The sequence below is a fragment of the Bos taurus genome, chromosome 10 (genome assembly GCF_002263795.3).
Source record: "Bos taurus isolate L1 Dominette 01449 registration number 42190680 breed Hereford chromosome 10, ARS-UCD2.0, whole genome shotgun sequence".
Taxonomy (NCBI): domain Eukaryota; kingdom Metazoa; phylum Chordata; class Mammalia; order Artiodactyla; family Bovidae; genus Bos; species Bos taurus.
The window spans coordinates 37,830,140-37,848,288 of record NC_037337.1 but is presented as its reverse complement, the minus strand read 5'-3'; the positions used below and the strand labels follow the sequence as shown (position 1 = coordinate 37,848,288).

Sequence of the window (18,149 nt, the reverse complement as noted above, 5' to 3'; positions counted from 1 at the left end):
GGTTCATATACTAAGATACATAATCAAGATATAGGGGCTTCCCAGATGGCTCAGTGGTAAACAATCTGCCTGCTAATGCAGGAGATATGGGTTAGATCCCTGATCCATGAAGATCCCACATGCTAAGGGGCAACTAAGCCTATGCGCCACAGCTTTTAAGCCTGTGCTCTAGAGCCCAGGAGCCGCAACTACTAAAGCCCATGCGTCCTGGAGTCTGTGTTCTGCAACAGGAGAAATTACTGCAATGAAAAGTCCACATACCGTGCATGGCAACCTAGAGAGCAGCCACCCACTGGTCACAACTAGAGAAAAGTCTGCAAGCAACAGTGACCCAGCACAGCCAAAAAACAAAAATAAATACAAAATTTAAAGAAAGATATAAAGGTGTTTCTTAAATTAAGAACTGATCATTCATTAGATACAAGTATAAACAGAACCACATGTTTTATTACTTTGCTCACTGTTCATGAAACTTTAGCTTTAATCACATATGTTCATGTTACACACAATTTCTCTTTTGTAAATCTTTCATAGCTGTAATTATGAAAAGAAAGGAAGCTGCTTTGTACCCCCTCATCTTTTTTGTACACTTTTCCTTTCTAGAATACCCTCCGGAGAAGGCAATGGCACCCCACTCCAGTACTCTTTGCCTCGAAAATCCCATGGATGGAGGAGCCCGATAGGCTGTAGTCCATGGGGTCGCTAAGAGTCGGACACGACTGAGCGACTTCACTTTCACTTTTCACTTTCATGCATTGGAGAAGGAAATGGCAACCCACTCCAGTGTTCTTGCCTGGAGAATTCCAGGGATGGGGGAGCCTGGTGGGCTGCCGTCTATGGGGTCGCACAGAGTCGGACACAACTGAAACGACTTAGTAGCAGTAGCAGTAGCAGAATACCCCTTTCTGCCTGCCCAGGCAGCCTTGTGCTTCCCCATTACTTCCTAGAGCCCCTACAAGGTACCTTTATAGCCAGTTCTTCCTAGGCAAGATGCTCCAAAGTTATCTGTCCCTGTCATATAAAACTCCTAAATGCTCCACAATGCAGAAAGTGATAAGAAAAACAATACACACTAATCAATTAGTACCTGGAAATGATATCCCTATTAGGTTTTCCCATGTAGTACCCTATGGGTAGAAAAATATTTGGCAAGTAAGGAAGCTCAGATCTCTCAAACTGGGTAATTTTTAATTCCACTCCTAGAGGTGACTCTTGCTAATTACAAGTCAGTATTTGTTACTCTCCTAGTAAATATGAGCAAAACTCCATGTAGGTTCAAACAGAGGCTTGAATGCAAAACTGACCTCTGTCAAACTTGAAGATTCCATTGTCTTGCCTTAATTATCAAAAAGGCAGATTTAAAAAAAAAAGGCAAATATAGCTGGGAAGCAGATGTGAAGAGTCACTCCTGGCACAGCAATGGTGTCATCTTGTAGGACACACCCTTTAACTGAACTCAAAGTGCTGCCTAGTACTCTTTGGTTCCTCGCTAAGCAGATGACACACAAGACAAGAAACAGACTTCTGTAAAGTTCTCACATGTTTGGCATGCTGGTATCAGGACAGAGCTGCCTAAGACTGCTCTACTCTGGAGTTTTGAGGGTGTTGAGCACATGATTTATAGTAAACGGGAGTGAGAGAGACAAAGCAGAATTGTTAAGGGGAAGGCCCAAGAGAGACAAAGAATAATACTCCCCAGGCTTTTTTAGCCTTTACTAAACTGCTCAGACGGAGAAGGCAATGGCACCCCACTCCAGTACTTTTGCCTGGAAAATCCCATGGACGGAGGAGCCTGGTGGGCTACAGTCCATGGGGTTGCTAGAGTCGGACACGACTGAGCGACTTCACTTTCACTTTTCACTTTCATGCATTGGAGAAGGAAATGGCAACCCACTCCAGTGTTCTTGCCTGAAGAATCCCAGGGACGGGGAAGCCTGGTGGGCTGCTGTCTCTGGGGTCGCACAGAGTCAGACACGACTGAAGCGACTTAGCAGCCGCATCAGCAGCAGCAAACTGCTCAGAAGTGTCAGGCACGGTGTATGCTAGAATGAGCTACACAGCTTTACTCATATTTATTATCTCCAGAACTTTTTCTCATGAAATCGGGAAAGGCTATCCAGAATGTTAAGGAGAATTAGAGAAGAGGGAGGGGAAGGAAAATGAAACATCACTTGACACAAAGATCCCATTAAACTTACTTTTCTTAGGCATAATCTAATAGATTAAATATCTGTGTCGTTTTCCCAGTGCTCCTGGGATCTTATGCTGTTTGTGTGCCTTTGATATGAAAATGTAAGATTCTACATGGTACTTTTATACCCTATTTTCCTTATTATGGTTCATTTGGGCTTCCTACACTCCTAATTTACCTTTCTTAACTTCTTTTCTATTATAAAACCTTGGGGGAGAGGGAAGGAAGAAATGCTCACAGATCATGTACTATGTGTCTGTACTCATCTAAGTTATTCATATATGTTCATATTCATATTATCTCTGTTATACTACTTTATAGGTGGGGAAACTAAGGCTGAGTTTACATAATTTGCCTAAGGTGACTGAGTCAATAAAGACCAGATTGATTATTCAAGGCTGAATTAACTCTGAAATCAAGGTTAGTTCATGGTCTAGTAAACAGTCTTACTGCTGAATGCACTGTCCCTTAATAAGATATGAGAACTGTTGAATATAAGAAAATAAGCTAAGCACTCTACCTGATGACTCATTTCAAAATTTCAGATACTTTCTATAGTAATACCATGAAATCTTCCACAGACTCAAAGATGGTTAAACTAAATGAAGAATTAGAAAGACCAGAGTAATCATGGTTTTCAGCTGTTTTATAATAATTTTGAACCTGAAAAATATCTATACTAATTTAGAAAAAGAAAATACTAGTACTGGAAAGAAGGAATACAAAGAACAAAGGACTTAGAACTTAACAGGAGATCTAGGTCTTCATTGATAAAAATGGAGAGACAGGAAGTAATGAAGAAATAGCACCTTAAATCGATTCCTGACAAGACCAATATAAGAATGATTTTATAAGGTATTAAGTCAGTTTATACCAGAAAGCAAGGAGTTTGCATTAAGATATTCTACTAAGTTAGTTTCCTACTTTATTCCTTCTCTTAAAGTTAATCACAATGTAAATTTCTCTATGAGTTACACAGTTATTACTGTACTCTTAAGAGTTTGATAAAATTTGCAATTCTCTTTGGCATATTTTGATTAGACTTTCATGGTAACCAATGTATTTACAAGTAGAAACTTCCATTCAGAGCAGGTTAGCATAGTGGTGAGTAGCAGGAGCTCCAGCAGCCAAATTCTGATCCCAAAATATATTTGCTGTGTGACCTTGGGCAAGCTACCTGTCCCCACTAAAGCTCAGTTTCAGCATTTATAAAATAGGTAACAGATCTTTCAGACCTATTGAACAGATGTAAGGCTTTTTTGGTAAAGACTAAAGAAAATGATCCGGGGACTTCCCTGTTGCTCCAGTGGTTAAGATTTCACCCTGCAATGTAGGAGACATGGGTTTGATCCCTGGTTGGGGAACTAAAATCCCACATGCCATGGAGCAACTACTGAGTCCAAGCACTCTGGAGCCCATCGGCCATAATTAGAGAAGTCTGGGTGCTGCAATTAAGACCTGACACAGCCAAATAAATTAAAAAAAGAAGCTATTTAAATAAAAGTCTGCAGGATTTTCCTTAAAATAATTCGAAAGTAAGGAGATGAGTGGGAGTTTATAGAAGATGTAAGAATGGCCATGATCACTGAAGCTGGGTGAATAATACATGGAGGGTCATTATGTTGCTTTCTTAACTTTTTATTAGGAAAAAATTTTTAAATATACAAAAAAACTTGTAAATGACAGCTTTATTCATCATTTTGAAAGTCTAGATAGTGGGTAGGGGATTGAGAGGACTCTAACTACAATGGTTGACAATTATAAAGCATTATACATACATTATTCTAGAAACAAAAAATATATATGAATACACATACACACATTCATTTAATCGTTACAACACTTAGTCCATTAAGGCTGCAATAACAAAATACCAGACTGGGTATTTTATAAGTTCTTGTGAGGACCCTCTTTATGGTTTAAAGCTGGAGCATCCTCACATGGTGGGAGGAGCTAGCAACTCGGGAGTCATTTTTACAAGACACGCATCCTACTAATGAGAGTTCCACCCTCATGGTTTAAGCACCAACCAAATGCCCTATCTACTAACACCATCACATCCTGCAATTTGGATTTTAAACATAAGAATTTTGGAGGGGAGGACACACAAATATTAAGACCACAGCAAACACTATTTAATCCCACATTTTACATATGTACAAACTAAGGAACAGTGAGGTTAAGCAACTTTTGCAAGGTCACACAGTAGAGCAAGGATGAAACCTAGGCAGACTGCTCCAGAGCATGTGTTTTCAATTACTATTAAGCATATTACATGGAGAATAGAGAGCCATATTATTAAGTCAATCAACTCTATAGCCAGAAAGAATCTCTGCCCCAAGAAAAGTACAGTTGACCCTTTAACAATGCAGGGGCTAGGTTAGTACTGTAGTAGGAATTCATTGGAGGAAAAAAAAAATCTAAGTATAACTGTACACACCCAGTTTAAACTCACCTTGTTCAAGGAGCAACCAGTATATACATGAAGTCCCTGTGAGACAGGAAAGGGCCAGGGCACAACCTTTAAAAGAATGATAGCCACTGAAGACATAAACTGGTTAGAACCAACTAGGTTCAAGATGGTGGATAACTGACTTCTAGGCCTTGAGCCTCAGTATACACTCCTTACAATATCAATATATCTGCAAGCTAAATGACACACCCATTGGCACCATAACAGTTCCAAGGCTGACCATAAATGGCCAAAAAGTGGATGGTGACCCAATTCCTGGAAATCCCCAACCGTTTTATAAAAGAGTTGGAATAATCCTCCCACTCAGCCTATAAAACTGCAAACCCCTATAAAAACTGACAACTCCCCTGTGCCCAGGGGCCTCTCATTCTGTATATGAATGGGCCACATTCTGTCTGTGGAGTGTGTATTTCCCTGAATAAAACTTTTTTCACTTTACCATGGCTTGCCCTTGAATTCTTTCCAGTGTGAAGTCAAGAACCCACAATAGGTGGCCATCCCAGGAACTTGCCTAAGACCTGGGATGTGAAAATCCTCTCATGCCCCACTTTCTTTCCTGCAATACCTGCCATCTGTTTTTCAAGTTGCAAAGCTTAACTTCAGTATTAGACTACATTTTAGAGCAATGTTTTCCAGCATTGGCTACACATTATAATCACCTGATGAGCCTTTATAAATTTGGAGGCCAAAGCTGCTGCTCACATGAATTAAATCAGAATCTCTGGGGGTGGGAACCAGGTATCAGTAGGTTTTAAAGTTCCCCAGGTGATTCCAAGGTGCAGCCAAGGTTGAAAACCACTGTTTAAGATAAAAGTTTTTGCTTTTTGATGTACAAATAAGTACTAATGGATGATATTCTACCCTGTTACAATTCTGGTACCTAATGGAGGAAAAACATTACTAGCTAGCACTTAACGACCCAAGACAAGAACGACTTAGGCTTCAAAAAGTTAAACACAGAATTACCGTACGATCCAGCAATTTTATTCCTACATGTTAGAAAGAAATGAAAATACTGTCCACAGAAAAACTGGTATAGCAATGTTCAAAGCAGCACCATTTGTAATAGCCAAAACGTAGGGAAAAAAAACGAGAGGGGGATAAAGATGGCAGAGTAGGAGGACACTGAGCTCACCTCCCCCCACCCCAAAATACATCTACATGTGCAACAATTCTCAAGGAAAATTGCTGGAAATCCCTATGCAACCAAAGCTACAAGAGAGATCTCCATTTAACAGGGAAGGATGGAAAAAGGCATCAGGTTGGAATCTACATCCTGGGAAGGATCCAGAAGAAAGAGAAGGTCTGCAGGGGCGTACTCTCACCATGGGAAATGGGCAGGTCAAGAAACAATGTGGGCATCTCAGACCTGTGCACAAAGGAGACAAGCTCTACTGGCTGCAGGGAGAACCAACATGACAGAATGAAGAGCTGGAGAAGCCTAGACTCTACTCAGAGGAGTGCACGTGTACTGGCTTGCCAACAATCAGGGTGAACAGAGTCTTGCATGGTATCATCTGCTGCTGCTGCTGCTAAGTCGCTTCAGATCCTGAGTTCAAAAGGCAGCAATAAAAATGCTAATGAATTAAGAAAGATTATCAGTAGAAATGCAGGGCTTAGGAGGCTCAAAGATCATCTGGAAGATCCCCTAGAGAAGGAAATGTCAACCCACTCCGGTATTCTTACCTGGGAAATTGCATAGACAGAGGAGCCTGGCAGGATACAGTCCATGGGGTTGCAAAAGAGTTGGACATGACTTGCAACTACACAACAACAACAATCAATCAACAGAAACACAGGTCACTGTTACAAAGATCTAGAAAATATAAAGATGAACCAGTCAAATAGATAATTCAACTGCTGAGATAAAAGCAATCTAGAAGCAATGAATAGCTGACTAAAGGACACAAAAACAAACAAGTGATCTAGAAGATAAAATAATGGAAATCACCCAGTCAGAACAACAAAAAGACAAATGACAAGAAAAAAAGAAAGCAACATACAAGATCTACGGAAAATAGAAAAATGTGCCAACCTATGAATAACAGAGGATTCAAAAGGAGGAGAGAAGTAGACCAAAAATGTTTAAAGAAGTTATGGCTAAAATCTTCCCAAACCTAAAGGAAACAGACATTCAGGAACAGAAGCACAGAGGGTTTCAAACAAGATGAATTGAAACAGACCCACACCAAGATATATCATAATTAAAATGGTAAAAGTAAAAGAGAATTTTAAAGGAAAAAGAAACATAAGGAAAGTCCCATAAGGGTATCAGCTGATTTCTCTGCAGAAACTCTGCAGGCCAAAAGGGAGTGGCATGATATATTTCAAAGTGCTGAAAGGGAAGAGCCTGCAACCTAGAATACTCTACCTAGTAAGATTATCATGTAGAACACAAGAGTTAAAGAATTTCTCAGACAAGCAAAAATTAAAAGGATTCAGCAATACCAAACTTACCCTCAAAGAAGGGAAAAGATAAAATTATCACTATTGGCAGATGATATGAGTGCCAAAGAATTGATGCTTTCAAACTGTGGGGCTGGAGAAGACTTGAGAGTCCCTTGGACTGCAAGGAGATCAAACCAGTCAGTCCTAAAGGAAATCAACCCTGAATATTCATTGGAAGGACTGATGTTATAGACTCAATAATTTGGCCACTTGATGCAAAGAGCTGACTCACTGGAAAAGACCCTGATGCTGGGAAAGATTGAGGGCAGGAGGAGATGGTGTGACAGAGGATGAGATGGTTGGATGGCATAACCAGTGGACATGAGTTTGAGCAAACTCTGGAAGATAGTGAAGGACAGAGAAGGCTGGTGTGCCGCAGTCCATGGGGTCACAAAGATTTGGACACGACTTAGCAACTGAACAACAGTGACGGATATCTATACAGAGAACCCTTACTCCTTGTGTGTGCTGTCATGGCCAACTCTTTGCAGCCCCGTGGGCTGTGATCTGCCAGCCTCCTCTGTCCATGGAATTTTCTAAGCAAGAATACTGGAGTGGGTTGCCACTTCCTTCTCCAAGACAAACCTTCAGATCAGATCAGTCGCTCAGTCGTGTCCGACCCTTTGCGACCCCATGAACCACAGCACGCCAGGCCCCCCAGTCCATCACCAACTCCCGGAGTTCACTCAGACTCACATCCATCGAGTCAGTGATGCCATCCAGCCATCTCATCCTCTGTCGTCCCCTTCTCCTCCTGCCCCCAATCCCTCCCAGCATCAGAGTCTTTTCCAATGAGTCAACTCTTCGCATGAGGTGGCCAAAGTACTGGAGTTTCAGCTTGAGCATCATTCCTTCCAAAGAAATCCCAAGGCTGATCTCCTTTAGAATGGACTGGTTGGATCTCCTTGCAGTCCAAGGGACTCTCAAGAGTCTTCTCCAACACCACAGTTCAAAAGCATCAATTCTTCGGTGCTCAGCCTTCTTCACAGTCCAACTCTCACATCCATACATGCACCAGAACTAATAAATGAATTCAGAAAGGCAGCAGGATACAAGATTAATAGAGAGATCTGTTGAATTTCTTTATACTAATAATGAAATATCAGAGAGAGAAAGAAATAAAAAAATTTCCATTTAAAATCATATCAAAAGGGAATTCCCCTGGTTGTCCAATGGTTAGGACTCTGTGCTCTCACTGCTGAGGCCCTGGGTTCAATCTCTGTTTGGGGAACCAAGATCCCACACACTGCAGGGTGTGGCCAAAACAATCAATATCCCTAATTATTAGAGAAATGTAAATCAAAATCACAATGAGGTGTCACCTCACACCATTCAGAATGGCCATCATCAAACAGTTTATAAATAATAAATGTGAGAGAAAGTGTGGAGAAAAGGGAACCCTCCTACACTGTTGCTGCAGCCACCATGGAAAATAGTATGGAGGGTCCTGAAAAAAATAATGCTACCATACGACCCAGCAATCCCAGTTCCTAGGTATGTATCTGGAAAAAATGAAAACTAATTCAAAAAGATACCTGCACCCCAATTTCACAGCAGCACTATTTACAATAGCCAAGACATGGAAACAACCCAAGTGTCCACTAACAGATGAGTACTTCAAGAAGATGTGGTATATACATATATCATGAAACATTACTCAGCTATAAAAAAGAATGAAATATTGCTATTTGCAGCAACATGGGTGGACCTAGAGATCATGCTTAATGAAATGACAAATGAGCAAGACAAATACTATATGATATCACTTATATGTGGAATCTAAAAAATAATACAAATGAATTTACATACAAAATAGAAACAGACTCACAGACACAGAAAACAAACTTATGGTTACCAAAGGGGAAGGAGGAGGGACGGACAGTTAGGAGTAAGGGATTAACAGGTACGAACTACTATACATGAACTAGATAAAACAACCAGGATTTACTGTATAGCATAGGGAATTATAATCTTGCAATAACCTATAGTGGAATATAATCTAAAAAAAGAAATAACTGAATCACTATGCTGTATACCCAAAACTAACACAGTATTATAAATCAACTATACTTCAATTCCTGGAGGAGGAAATGGCAACCCACTCCAGTATTCTCACTTGGAGAATCCCATGGATAGGGGAGCCTGGCAGGCAACAGTCCACGTGGTCGCAAAGAGTCGGACACGACTTAGCAACTACACACATACTTCAATTAAAAAAAGAAAAGGCAGGGAAAAACTCAAATGTCCACAATGGAGTATCATTCAGCCACAGAAAGGAATGTTACATGCTATAACATGTTGTTCTTGTTCAGTTGCCAAGTAGCGTATGACTCTGCAATCTTATGGACTACAGCACACCATGCTTCCTTGTTCCCCACCATCTTCTGGAGCTTGCCCAAGTTCATGTCCATTGAATCAGTGATGACACCCAACCATCTCATCCCTTGTCACCCTTTCTCCTTCTGTTTTCAATCTTTCCCAGCATCAGGGTCTTTTCCAATGAGTCAGCTCTTTGCATCAGGTGGCCAAAGTTATCTCCTTGCAGTCCATGGGACTCTGAAGAGTCTTCTCCAGCACCACAGTTCAAAAGCATCAATTCTTCAGCGTTCTGCCTTCTTTTATGGTCCAGCTCTCACATCCATACATGGCTCCTGGGAAGACCACAGCCTTGACTATAAGGACCTTTGTCGGCAAAAGTGATGTCTCTGCTTTTGTCACTGTCTAGGTTTGTTATGGCTTTCCTGCCAAGAAGCGACCGTCTTCTAATTTCATGACTGCACCCACCATCTGCAGTGATTTCAAAGCCCAACAAGAGGAAACCTGTCACTGCTTCCATCTTTTCCTCTTCCATCTGACATGAAGTGATGGGACTGGATGCTATGATCTTAGTTTTTTTAATACTGAGTTTTAACTGGCTTTTTCACTCTCTTCTTTCACCCTCATCAACAGGCTCTTTAGTTCCTCTTCACTTTCTGCCATTAAAGTGGTATCATCCACATATCTGAGGTTGTTGATATTTCTCCCAGCCATTTTGATTGATTCCAGTTTGTAATTCATCCAGTCCAGCATTTTGTATTACGTGTTCTAAGTATAAGTTAAATAAACAGGATGACAATAAACAGCCTTGTCATACTCCTTTCTCAATCTTGAACCAGTCAGTTGTTCCATACAAGGTTCTAACTGTTGTTCTAACTGTTGTTCTTGACTCACATACAGGTTTCTCAGGACACAGGTTAAGATGGTCTGGTATTCCCATCTCTTTAATCCCATCTCTTTAAGAGTTTCCACATCACTGCCTTGTCATGGCAAAGGAGCTCAAGGAAGCTAGGAGCTGTACTGTGCAGGGCCACTCAAGACAGATGGGTCATAGTGTAGGGTTCTGAGAAAATGTGATCCACTAGAGGAGGGAATGGCAAACCACTCTAGTATACTTGCCATGAGAACCCTGTGAACTGTATAAAAAGGCTATAACATGTATGAGCCTCAAAAGCCTAATTCTTACTGAACAAAGCCAGATACAAAAGGCCCCATATTGTATAATGCCATTTATATAAAATGTCCAAAATAGATAAATCCATAAAGGCAGAAAGTAGATTAGTTGTTGCCAGGGTAGGGGGAGGTGGGACTGACTATCAATAGGTATGGGGCTGTTTGCAGGTAATGGAAATGTTCTGGAATTAGTGGTGATGGTTCCAGTCATATGAATATGCTAAAAGCTCCTAAATGGTATACTTTAAAATGGTGAATTTTATATGAATAATATCTTAAATTACAAAAAAAAAACTGAAAAAGTCTTAAGAGTAGAGAAAGACTATGAGAAAGAATAGACTAATAAAAGAAAAAAGTTTGAGTAGGAATTAAAAGGAAGACAGGAAGGAAAACATTAATTTTGTAGCTTTTACTATGCGAAACAAACTATTCTCTGCCACAGTGTAAAATCTAAGTTAGAGATTTAGTTAAAATAATATATGATAGCAGCTAGAGAGTAGGCACCACTGAAATAAAAAGTATATTTTATATTAAATGGATCACCTTTCTTTTCAAGTAAGAAAAATGGTTGGAAAATGGCAGAACAACCATGTTAAGAAATACATCTTATAGCTTTCTTCATTAACTTCTTCCAATTTCTTGGAATTCTGAAAACATGTATTTCTGTATTTTTAAAAGAAAAAAAACTTCAAATTTTACTTCTTGTAATAAGAGAAAATTACTTTAAAACTGGTATTCCTGGCTATTATTAATAACTGTGTAATAGAAAGCGAAATTTAAATAAGACAACAACCAATGCATTATTTACATGCTAGTATATTTGAAAACGCTGATTTTCTGGAAAGACTTAAAATGGTCATTACAAAAGGTTAAACACTATTATTTCTATCAATAAGTCTTAATGCTACATTAAAAATATGTATAGTTTAATATCAACAACCTTAGATATGCAGATGAACCACTCTAATGGCAGAAAGTGAAGAGGAACTAAAGAGACTCTAAATGAAAGTGGAAAAGGAGAGTCAAAAAGCTGGCTTAAAACTCAACATTAAAAAAACCAAGATCGTGACATCTGCTCCCATCACTTCATGAAAAATAGAAGGCAGAAAAGTGGAAGCAGTGATGGATTTTGCATTCAGATGATCTGGCCATTTCAATTCTTACTCCTATACAATTAAAGTTTAACTTGAATACTATTTTAGAAGATAAAATGCTGATTAAAAAATCAAAATTCTCAAAGGATAATGAAATATATACAAGAAAAATTAAAATATCCCTCTTCTCTGGCCTTTTCTCATTTTTATCAATTTAGAAGAAAATCACAGATAAGACAAAAATACCTTAGTGTCAATATTATTTATAATGTTAAAAAATTCAAAGAGGTCTATATAACCAATGGTAAGAGATCTGATTGAAAAAGTACGGTATAACTACATGATGGAATGTCATTCAGCTATCAAAAATTATTTTTGAAGCTGTGATATTCTTCCATGTTTAATTTTAATAAAGTATATACACATGGTTTGAGATATCAAATAGCTCTACAGCAGTAATAAATAGCAGTTCACCTGCCCTCCCTCTTCCCCCAAACCAATTCCTGCTCCCAAGACCCCAGAGAAAAATTTTCAACAGTATTAGTCATTTTAGCATTTAACTCCCAATCTCTAAATCATGCTTATGGTGTTATTTCTTGATATTTGTCAATTTTGGGTATCATTCACTGACTTTCTACGATGATGATATTTAACTCTTCTATCTTCCCATCTCCTCCTACTGTTCATGTATATCTTCACATTATAGACTGGCTGGCTCATTAAATTCTTGACTGGAAATCAGAAGTCTTAAGCAGTGAAGAAATTTGTTCAACTTTGTCCCACTCACACATTCAGTTCAGTTCAGTTCAGTCACTCAGTTGTGTTCAACTCTTTGCGACCCCATGAACCACAGCATGCCAGCCCTCCCTGTCCATCACCAACTCCCGAAGTCCACCCAAACCCATGTCCACTGTGTTGGTGATGCCATCCAACAATCTCATTCTCTGTCGTCCCCTTCTCCTCCTGCCCTCAATCTTTCCCCGCATCAAGGTCTTTTCCAATGAGTCAGCTCTTCGCATGAGCTGGCCAAAGTATTGGAGTTTCAGCTTCAACATCAGTCCCTCCAATGAACACCCACGACTGATCTTCTTTAGGATGGACTGCTTGGATCTGCTTGCAGTCCAAGGGACTCTAAGGAGTCTTCTCCAACACCACAGTTCAAAAGCATCAATTCTTCGGCGCTCAGCTTTCTTCACAGTCCAATTCTCACATCCATATATGACTACTGGAAAAAACATAGCCTCGACCAGATGGACCTTTGTTGGCAAAGTAATGTCTCTGCTTTTGAATATGCTATCTAGGTTGGTCACAACTTTCCTTCCAAGGAGTAAGCATCTTTTAATTTCATGGCTGCAATCACCATCTGCAGTGATTTTTGTAGCCCAGAAAAAGTCAGCCACTGTTTCCACTGTTTCCCCATCTATTGGGACCGGATGCCATGATCTTAGTTTTCTGAATGTTGAGCTTTAAGCCAGCTTTTCGCTCTCCTTTTTCACTTTCATCAAGAGGCTCTTTAGTTCTTCTTCACTTTCTGCCATAAGGGTGGTGTCATCTGCATATCTGAAGTTATTGATATTTCTCCCGGCAATCTTCATTCCAGCTCGTGCTTCCTCCAGCCCAGCATTTCTCATGATGTACTCTGCATATAAGTTAAATAAGCAGGGTGACAATATACAGCCTCGACGTACTCCTTTTCCTATTTGGAACCAGTCTGTTGTTCCATGTCCAGTTCTAACTGTTGCTTCCTGACCTGTATACAGGTTTCTCAAGAGGCAGGTCAGGTGGTCTGGTATTCCCGTCTCTTTCAGAATTTTCCACAGTTTATTGTGATCCACACAGTCAAAGGCTTTGGCATAGTCAATAAAGCAGAAATAGATGTTTTTCTGGAACTCTCTTGCTTTTTCCATGATCCAGCGGATGTTGGCAATTTGATCTCTGGTTCCTCTGCCTTTTCTAAAACCAGCTTGAACATCAGGAAGTTCACGGTTCACGTATTGCTGAAGCCTGGCTTGGAGAATTTTGAGCATTACTTTACTAGTGTGTGAGATGAGTGCAATTGTGTGGTAGTTTGAGCATTCTTTGGCATTACCTTTCTTTGGGACTGGAATGAAAACTGACCTTTTCCAGTCCTGTGGCCACTGCTGAGTTTTCCAAATTTGCTGACATATTGAGTGCAGCACTTTCACAGCATCATTTTTTAGAGTTTGAAATAGCTCAACTGGAATTCCATCAGCTCCACTAGCTTTGTTTGTAGTGATGCTTGCTAAGGCTCACCTGACTTTGCATTCCAGGATGTCTGGCTCTAGGTGAGTGTGAGTGATCACACCTTCATGATTATCTGTGTTGTGAAGATCTTTTTTGTACAGCTCTTCTGTGTATTCTTGCCACTTCTTCTTAATATCTTCTGCTTCTGTTAGGTCCCTACCATTTCTGTCCTTTATTGAGCCCATCTTTGCATGAAATGTTGCCTTGGTATCTCTGATTTTCTTGAAGAGATCTGTAGTCTTTCCCATTCTATTGTTTTCCTCTATTTCTTTGCATTGATCGCTGAGGAAGGCTTTCTTATCTCTCCTTGCTATTCTTCGGAACTCTGCATTCAAATGGGTATATCTTTCCTTTTCTCCTTTGCTTTTTGCTTCTCTTCTTTTTACAGCTATTTGTAAGGCCTCCTCAGACAGCCATTTTGCTTTTTTGCATTTCTTTTTCTTGGGGATGGTCTTGATCCCTGTCTCCTGTACAATGTCATGAACCTCCGTCCATAGTTCATCAGGCACTCTGTCTATCAGATCTAGTCCCTTAAATCTATTTCTCACTTCCACTCACACATAGATGACCATAAAACCTTTCCTTCCAATAATGCTTTTTATTAATCCCAAAGAATCCACGGTTCCACAGAACACCAACTGGAAAATATAAGCCTACAGAAATTTTATGCTTAATTAACCAATTATATGTGAATAAAATTTCTTTTTAATTCTCATCTCAGAGAACTATCTCTAAAGGGAAATAAACCTCAGAGATCACCTAGTCTAACTTTTTTATGCTATGAGAATAAAGTATAATTCTTAGGCTCTCTCTATATTACACAATCTTTACTGGAGAAGTGGCGGGGGTGGGGGTATACTTTTTGGAACAGACTTGATGGCAGCTGGGAAAGAAAAGGCAGAGGAGTGTGGTCATAAGATGGCAAGAGGGAACAGAGTCCAGCTGAAAAGGGAAACTGTAGGCCAGGGCTGTCAGAAGGGAATAGGTAAAAAGTACCATGTAGCTATGGTGACCTCCCCAAGAGAACTGAAAACTCTTGCAGAGCAAGGAGGAGTCAGCAGCCTACCTAGTCCTTTCCTACCAGCAGAAAGGAACCGTGGTCCTAGAACACGTCTCTCTCAATACATACCACAAGCATTTTTCAAGCATCTGTTGTCAAGTAAAGGAACATATCTGATGTTAAGAAAATTACCTTTGTTTCTTTTGCAATGTGTATTTTATGCTACACTGTAGTTAGGATCGGAGAAGGCAATGGCACCCCAGTCCAGTACTCTTGCCTGGGAAATCCCATGGATGGAGGAGCCTGGTAGGCTGCAGACCTACCAGGTCTACTAAGAGTCAGATACGACTGAGCGACTTCACTTTCGCTTTTCACTTTCATGCATTGGAGAAGGAAATGGCAACCCACTCCAGTGTTCTTGCCTGGAGAATCCCAGGGACAGGGGAGCCTGGTGGGCTGCTGTCTATGGGGTCACACAGAGTCGGACATGACTGAAGTGACTCAGCAGCAGCAGCAGTTAGGATATGGAAAATAAAGCATTCTTCTCTATTGCCTCCAAATATACACAGTTTTCCATTTCACTTCAGTTTTCTAGTTGTTTTATGCACATAAATTCTACCTCTCAATAGGACTATAGTCTTCCTAGACTGAGGCGAAGACCATCTGAAATGCTGTCAAGGCCTAGTTGGGTTGAATATGATTTCAGCTATAATTCTCCAGTGACTAAACTTGCTACTCCCAGATAACGTGAGATACTTTAAATACTGTGTTGAATGAGCATAATGTAGTGGTTCATAACACAGACTCTGATGTCAGATAGACCCTGAATTCCTTCTAGCTCTGGTACCCAGGCAATTTACTTAACCTATTCAAGTCTCAGTTTCCTCATTCATCAGGATAACAGTTCTACCAAGAGGGTTGTTTCAGAAATAAAGTTATTAATAGTTAAGCTACATAACATGCTTAGCACAGAGTAAAGACTCATGAAATAACAATTACTAATGAATTTACCCATTTTCACTCATGATATTTGTTATATCCTCCATGGCATCTGACTCCTGGTATCAGAATTTTTGAGAAGCTAATCAGAAAGCTCCCAGGCAAACTTAGAATCAGAGCCATAATACTTGGATGGTTGTAGTGAATATTTCATTCAGGCTGTTGGAAGCCTTGCCAATCATCCCTACCTCACATGTGGTATCTCATGTCATGAATTATTAGGTGTCTAGGATGGCACCTAACAAAGTAAAAGTATATGCACAATACGGGCTTCCTAGGTGGCACAGTGATAAACAATCTTCCTGCCAATGCAGGAGATGCAGGAAACGTGGGTTCGATCCCTGGGTGGAGAAGATCCCTTGGAAGAGGAACTAGCAACCCACTCCAGCATTCTTGCTTGGAGAATTCCATGGACAGAGGAGTCTGGTGGGCTGCAGTCCATGGGGTTGCAAAAGAGTTGGACATGATGGAGCATGCGTGTGTGTGTGCACACGTACACACACACACACTACACTTAAGCAGCTCTTTTTTTTTAAAGACTCCTAAAGATGAAAAATAGAGGATAAATAGAATAGAAAAAAAAGGATTACAGAGAATGAAGCAGAAGTTCAGATATGAACCATCACTTACTGAATAAAAGAATTTGGTTTTTCTTTAGATTTCATTCTTAAATTCTCTTTTTAACAAGGAACATTAGAAGTGCTGACACACAAGGAAGGAAGAAAATAAGGAAAAATGTTCACATGTATACTCACATGGTATTCCGATGTACACACTGGAATACCATGTGAGTACAAGTACAGGCACATGGTATTCCAAAATACTAGAAACATCCTAGAGAGGCCAAAAAGAATCCATGCTCTGATTAGGAAATTTAATTCTTCCTGAAAGCACTTAGATGAGACGAGTTATTTAATGTTAGGTTCCTCCTTTCACTTCCTCTCTCAAGTCTCCTTTCTACTTCCTCCTACAGGAACAACTTTATTCTTATACCAAGCCCTCCCCGCTCCCCACTGCCAAAAGAAACACTATGCAAATATAAGAAGTACACCTCTGAATCATATCTATTAAATATCTTGGTTTCAAAGACCACTGAAGCACATGATTCAAGACAGAAATAATACTGCTGAAGGAGAAAGTACCACTAAAACGACTAATCAAAATGATCAAAATTACACTTCAGCTTTACAGAAACATCTATTATAACTTAATTGCTTGATGTACAACACCAAGTTTTCAAGTCCTGCTCAACCTTGGCATTTCCACAATTATACTCTAAGTAACCAGGATATAATCCTGGGAAGGAAGATCTAGATGTGATTGTAATCAAGTACTGTCTAAAAGAAAGGCTGTGAGAACAGAAATGGGATGATTTATAAGAAAGATAAGGAGGCTCAAGAATGTAGCACTCACTCGCTGGGGAACAGAAAGACACAATTTGGCAGACATACCTACGGTATCTACCAGGGAAATACCAAGTGTGAGGTGGGGATGATTGGCAAGGCTTTATCCTGCTTGAGTGAAACATTCACCTAAGCCATCCAAGTACTTTGGCCCTGGTTCCAAGTTCACTTAGATCCTTTTTGGTAAGCTTCTCAAATATTCTGATATGAGGAGTCAGATGCCACAGGTAGAAAACATAAGCATTCAAATCCCCAGAAAGGAATACTCCCCCACAGCAGACTGAATGGCATTCTTGTTTATACAAAAAGCAATACAGTATAGTGATTAAGTGCCCAGTATTTGGAGGCACAATGGTTTCAAATGGTGACTACGGCTTGCTCAACTTCTCTGTGCTTGTTTTCTCACTAATTACTTCAAGTGTGGTGGTAAGGACTAAGTTAACTTATACAAAGAATTTAAAACCTTGCTAGAATGTAGTGCTCAGTAAAAGTATAATTTTTCATAATAATTATGAAACGTCTCAGGATAAAGCACAATCAACTCTAAAACAAAAATTGTGATCTTAGACTATTGAAGAAGCGCCACAGGGAATTCCCTGGCAGTCCAGTAGTAAGGATTCGGTGCTTTCACTGCCAGGGCCTGGGTTCAGTCCCTGGTCAGGGAACTAAAATTCCACAAGCTGCACAGCATGGTCAAAAAAAAAAAAAGTGCCACAATACAGACATGCAGGAATAAAACATGTATGTATGTGTGTGCATGTGTACAGAGTGGCGAGGGTGGCTTTAA

General features: G+C 40.0%; 1 protein-coding gene across 6 annotated transcripts in view; it reads right to left on the bottom strand.

Annotated features, from left to right (window-relative positions):
• Positions 1–18,149, bottom strand: part of SNAP23 (synaptosome associated protein 23) — a 40,694-nt gene that overhangs the window by 18,414 nt on the left and 4,131 nt on the right. For 2 of the 6 annotated variants that reach the window (XM_059890427.1, XM_005211573.5), the window contains exon 2: positions 4,647–4,712. The gene's annotated coding sequence lies outside the window, so the exon portion shown is untranslated. 6 annotated transcript variants of the gene reach the window in all.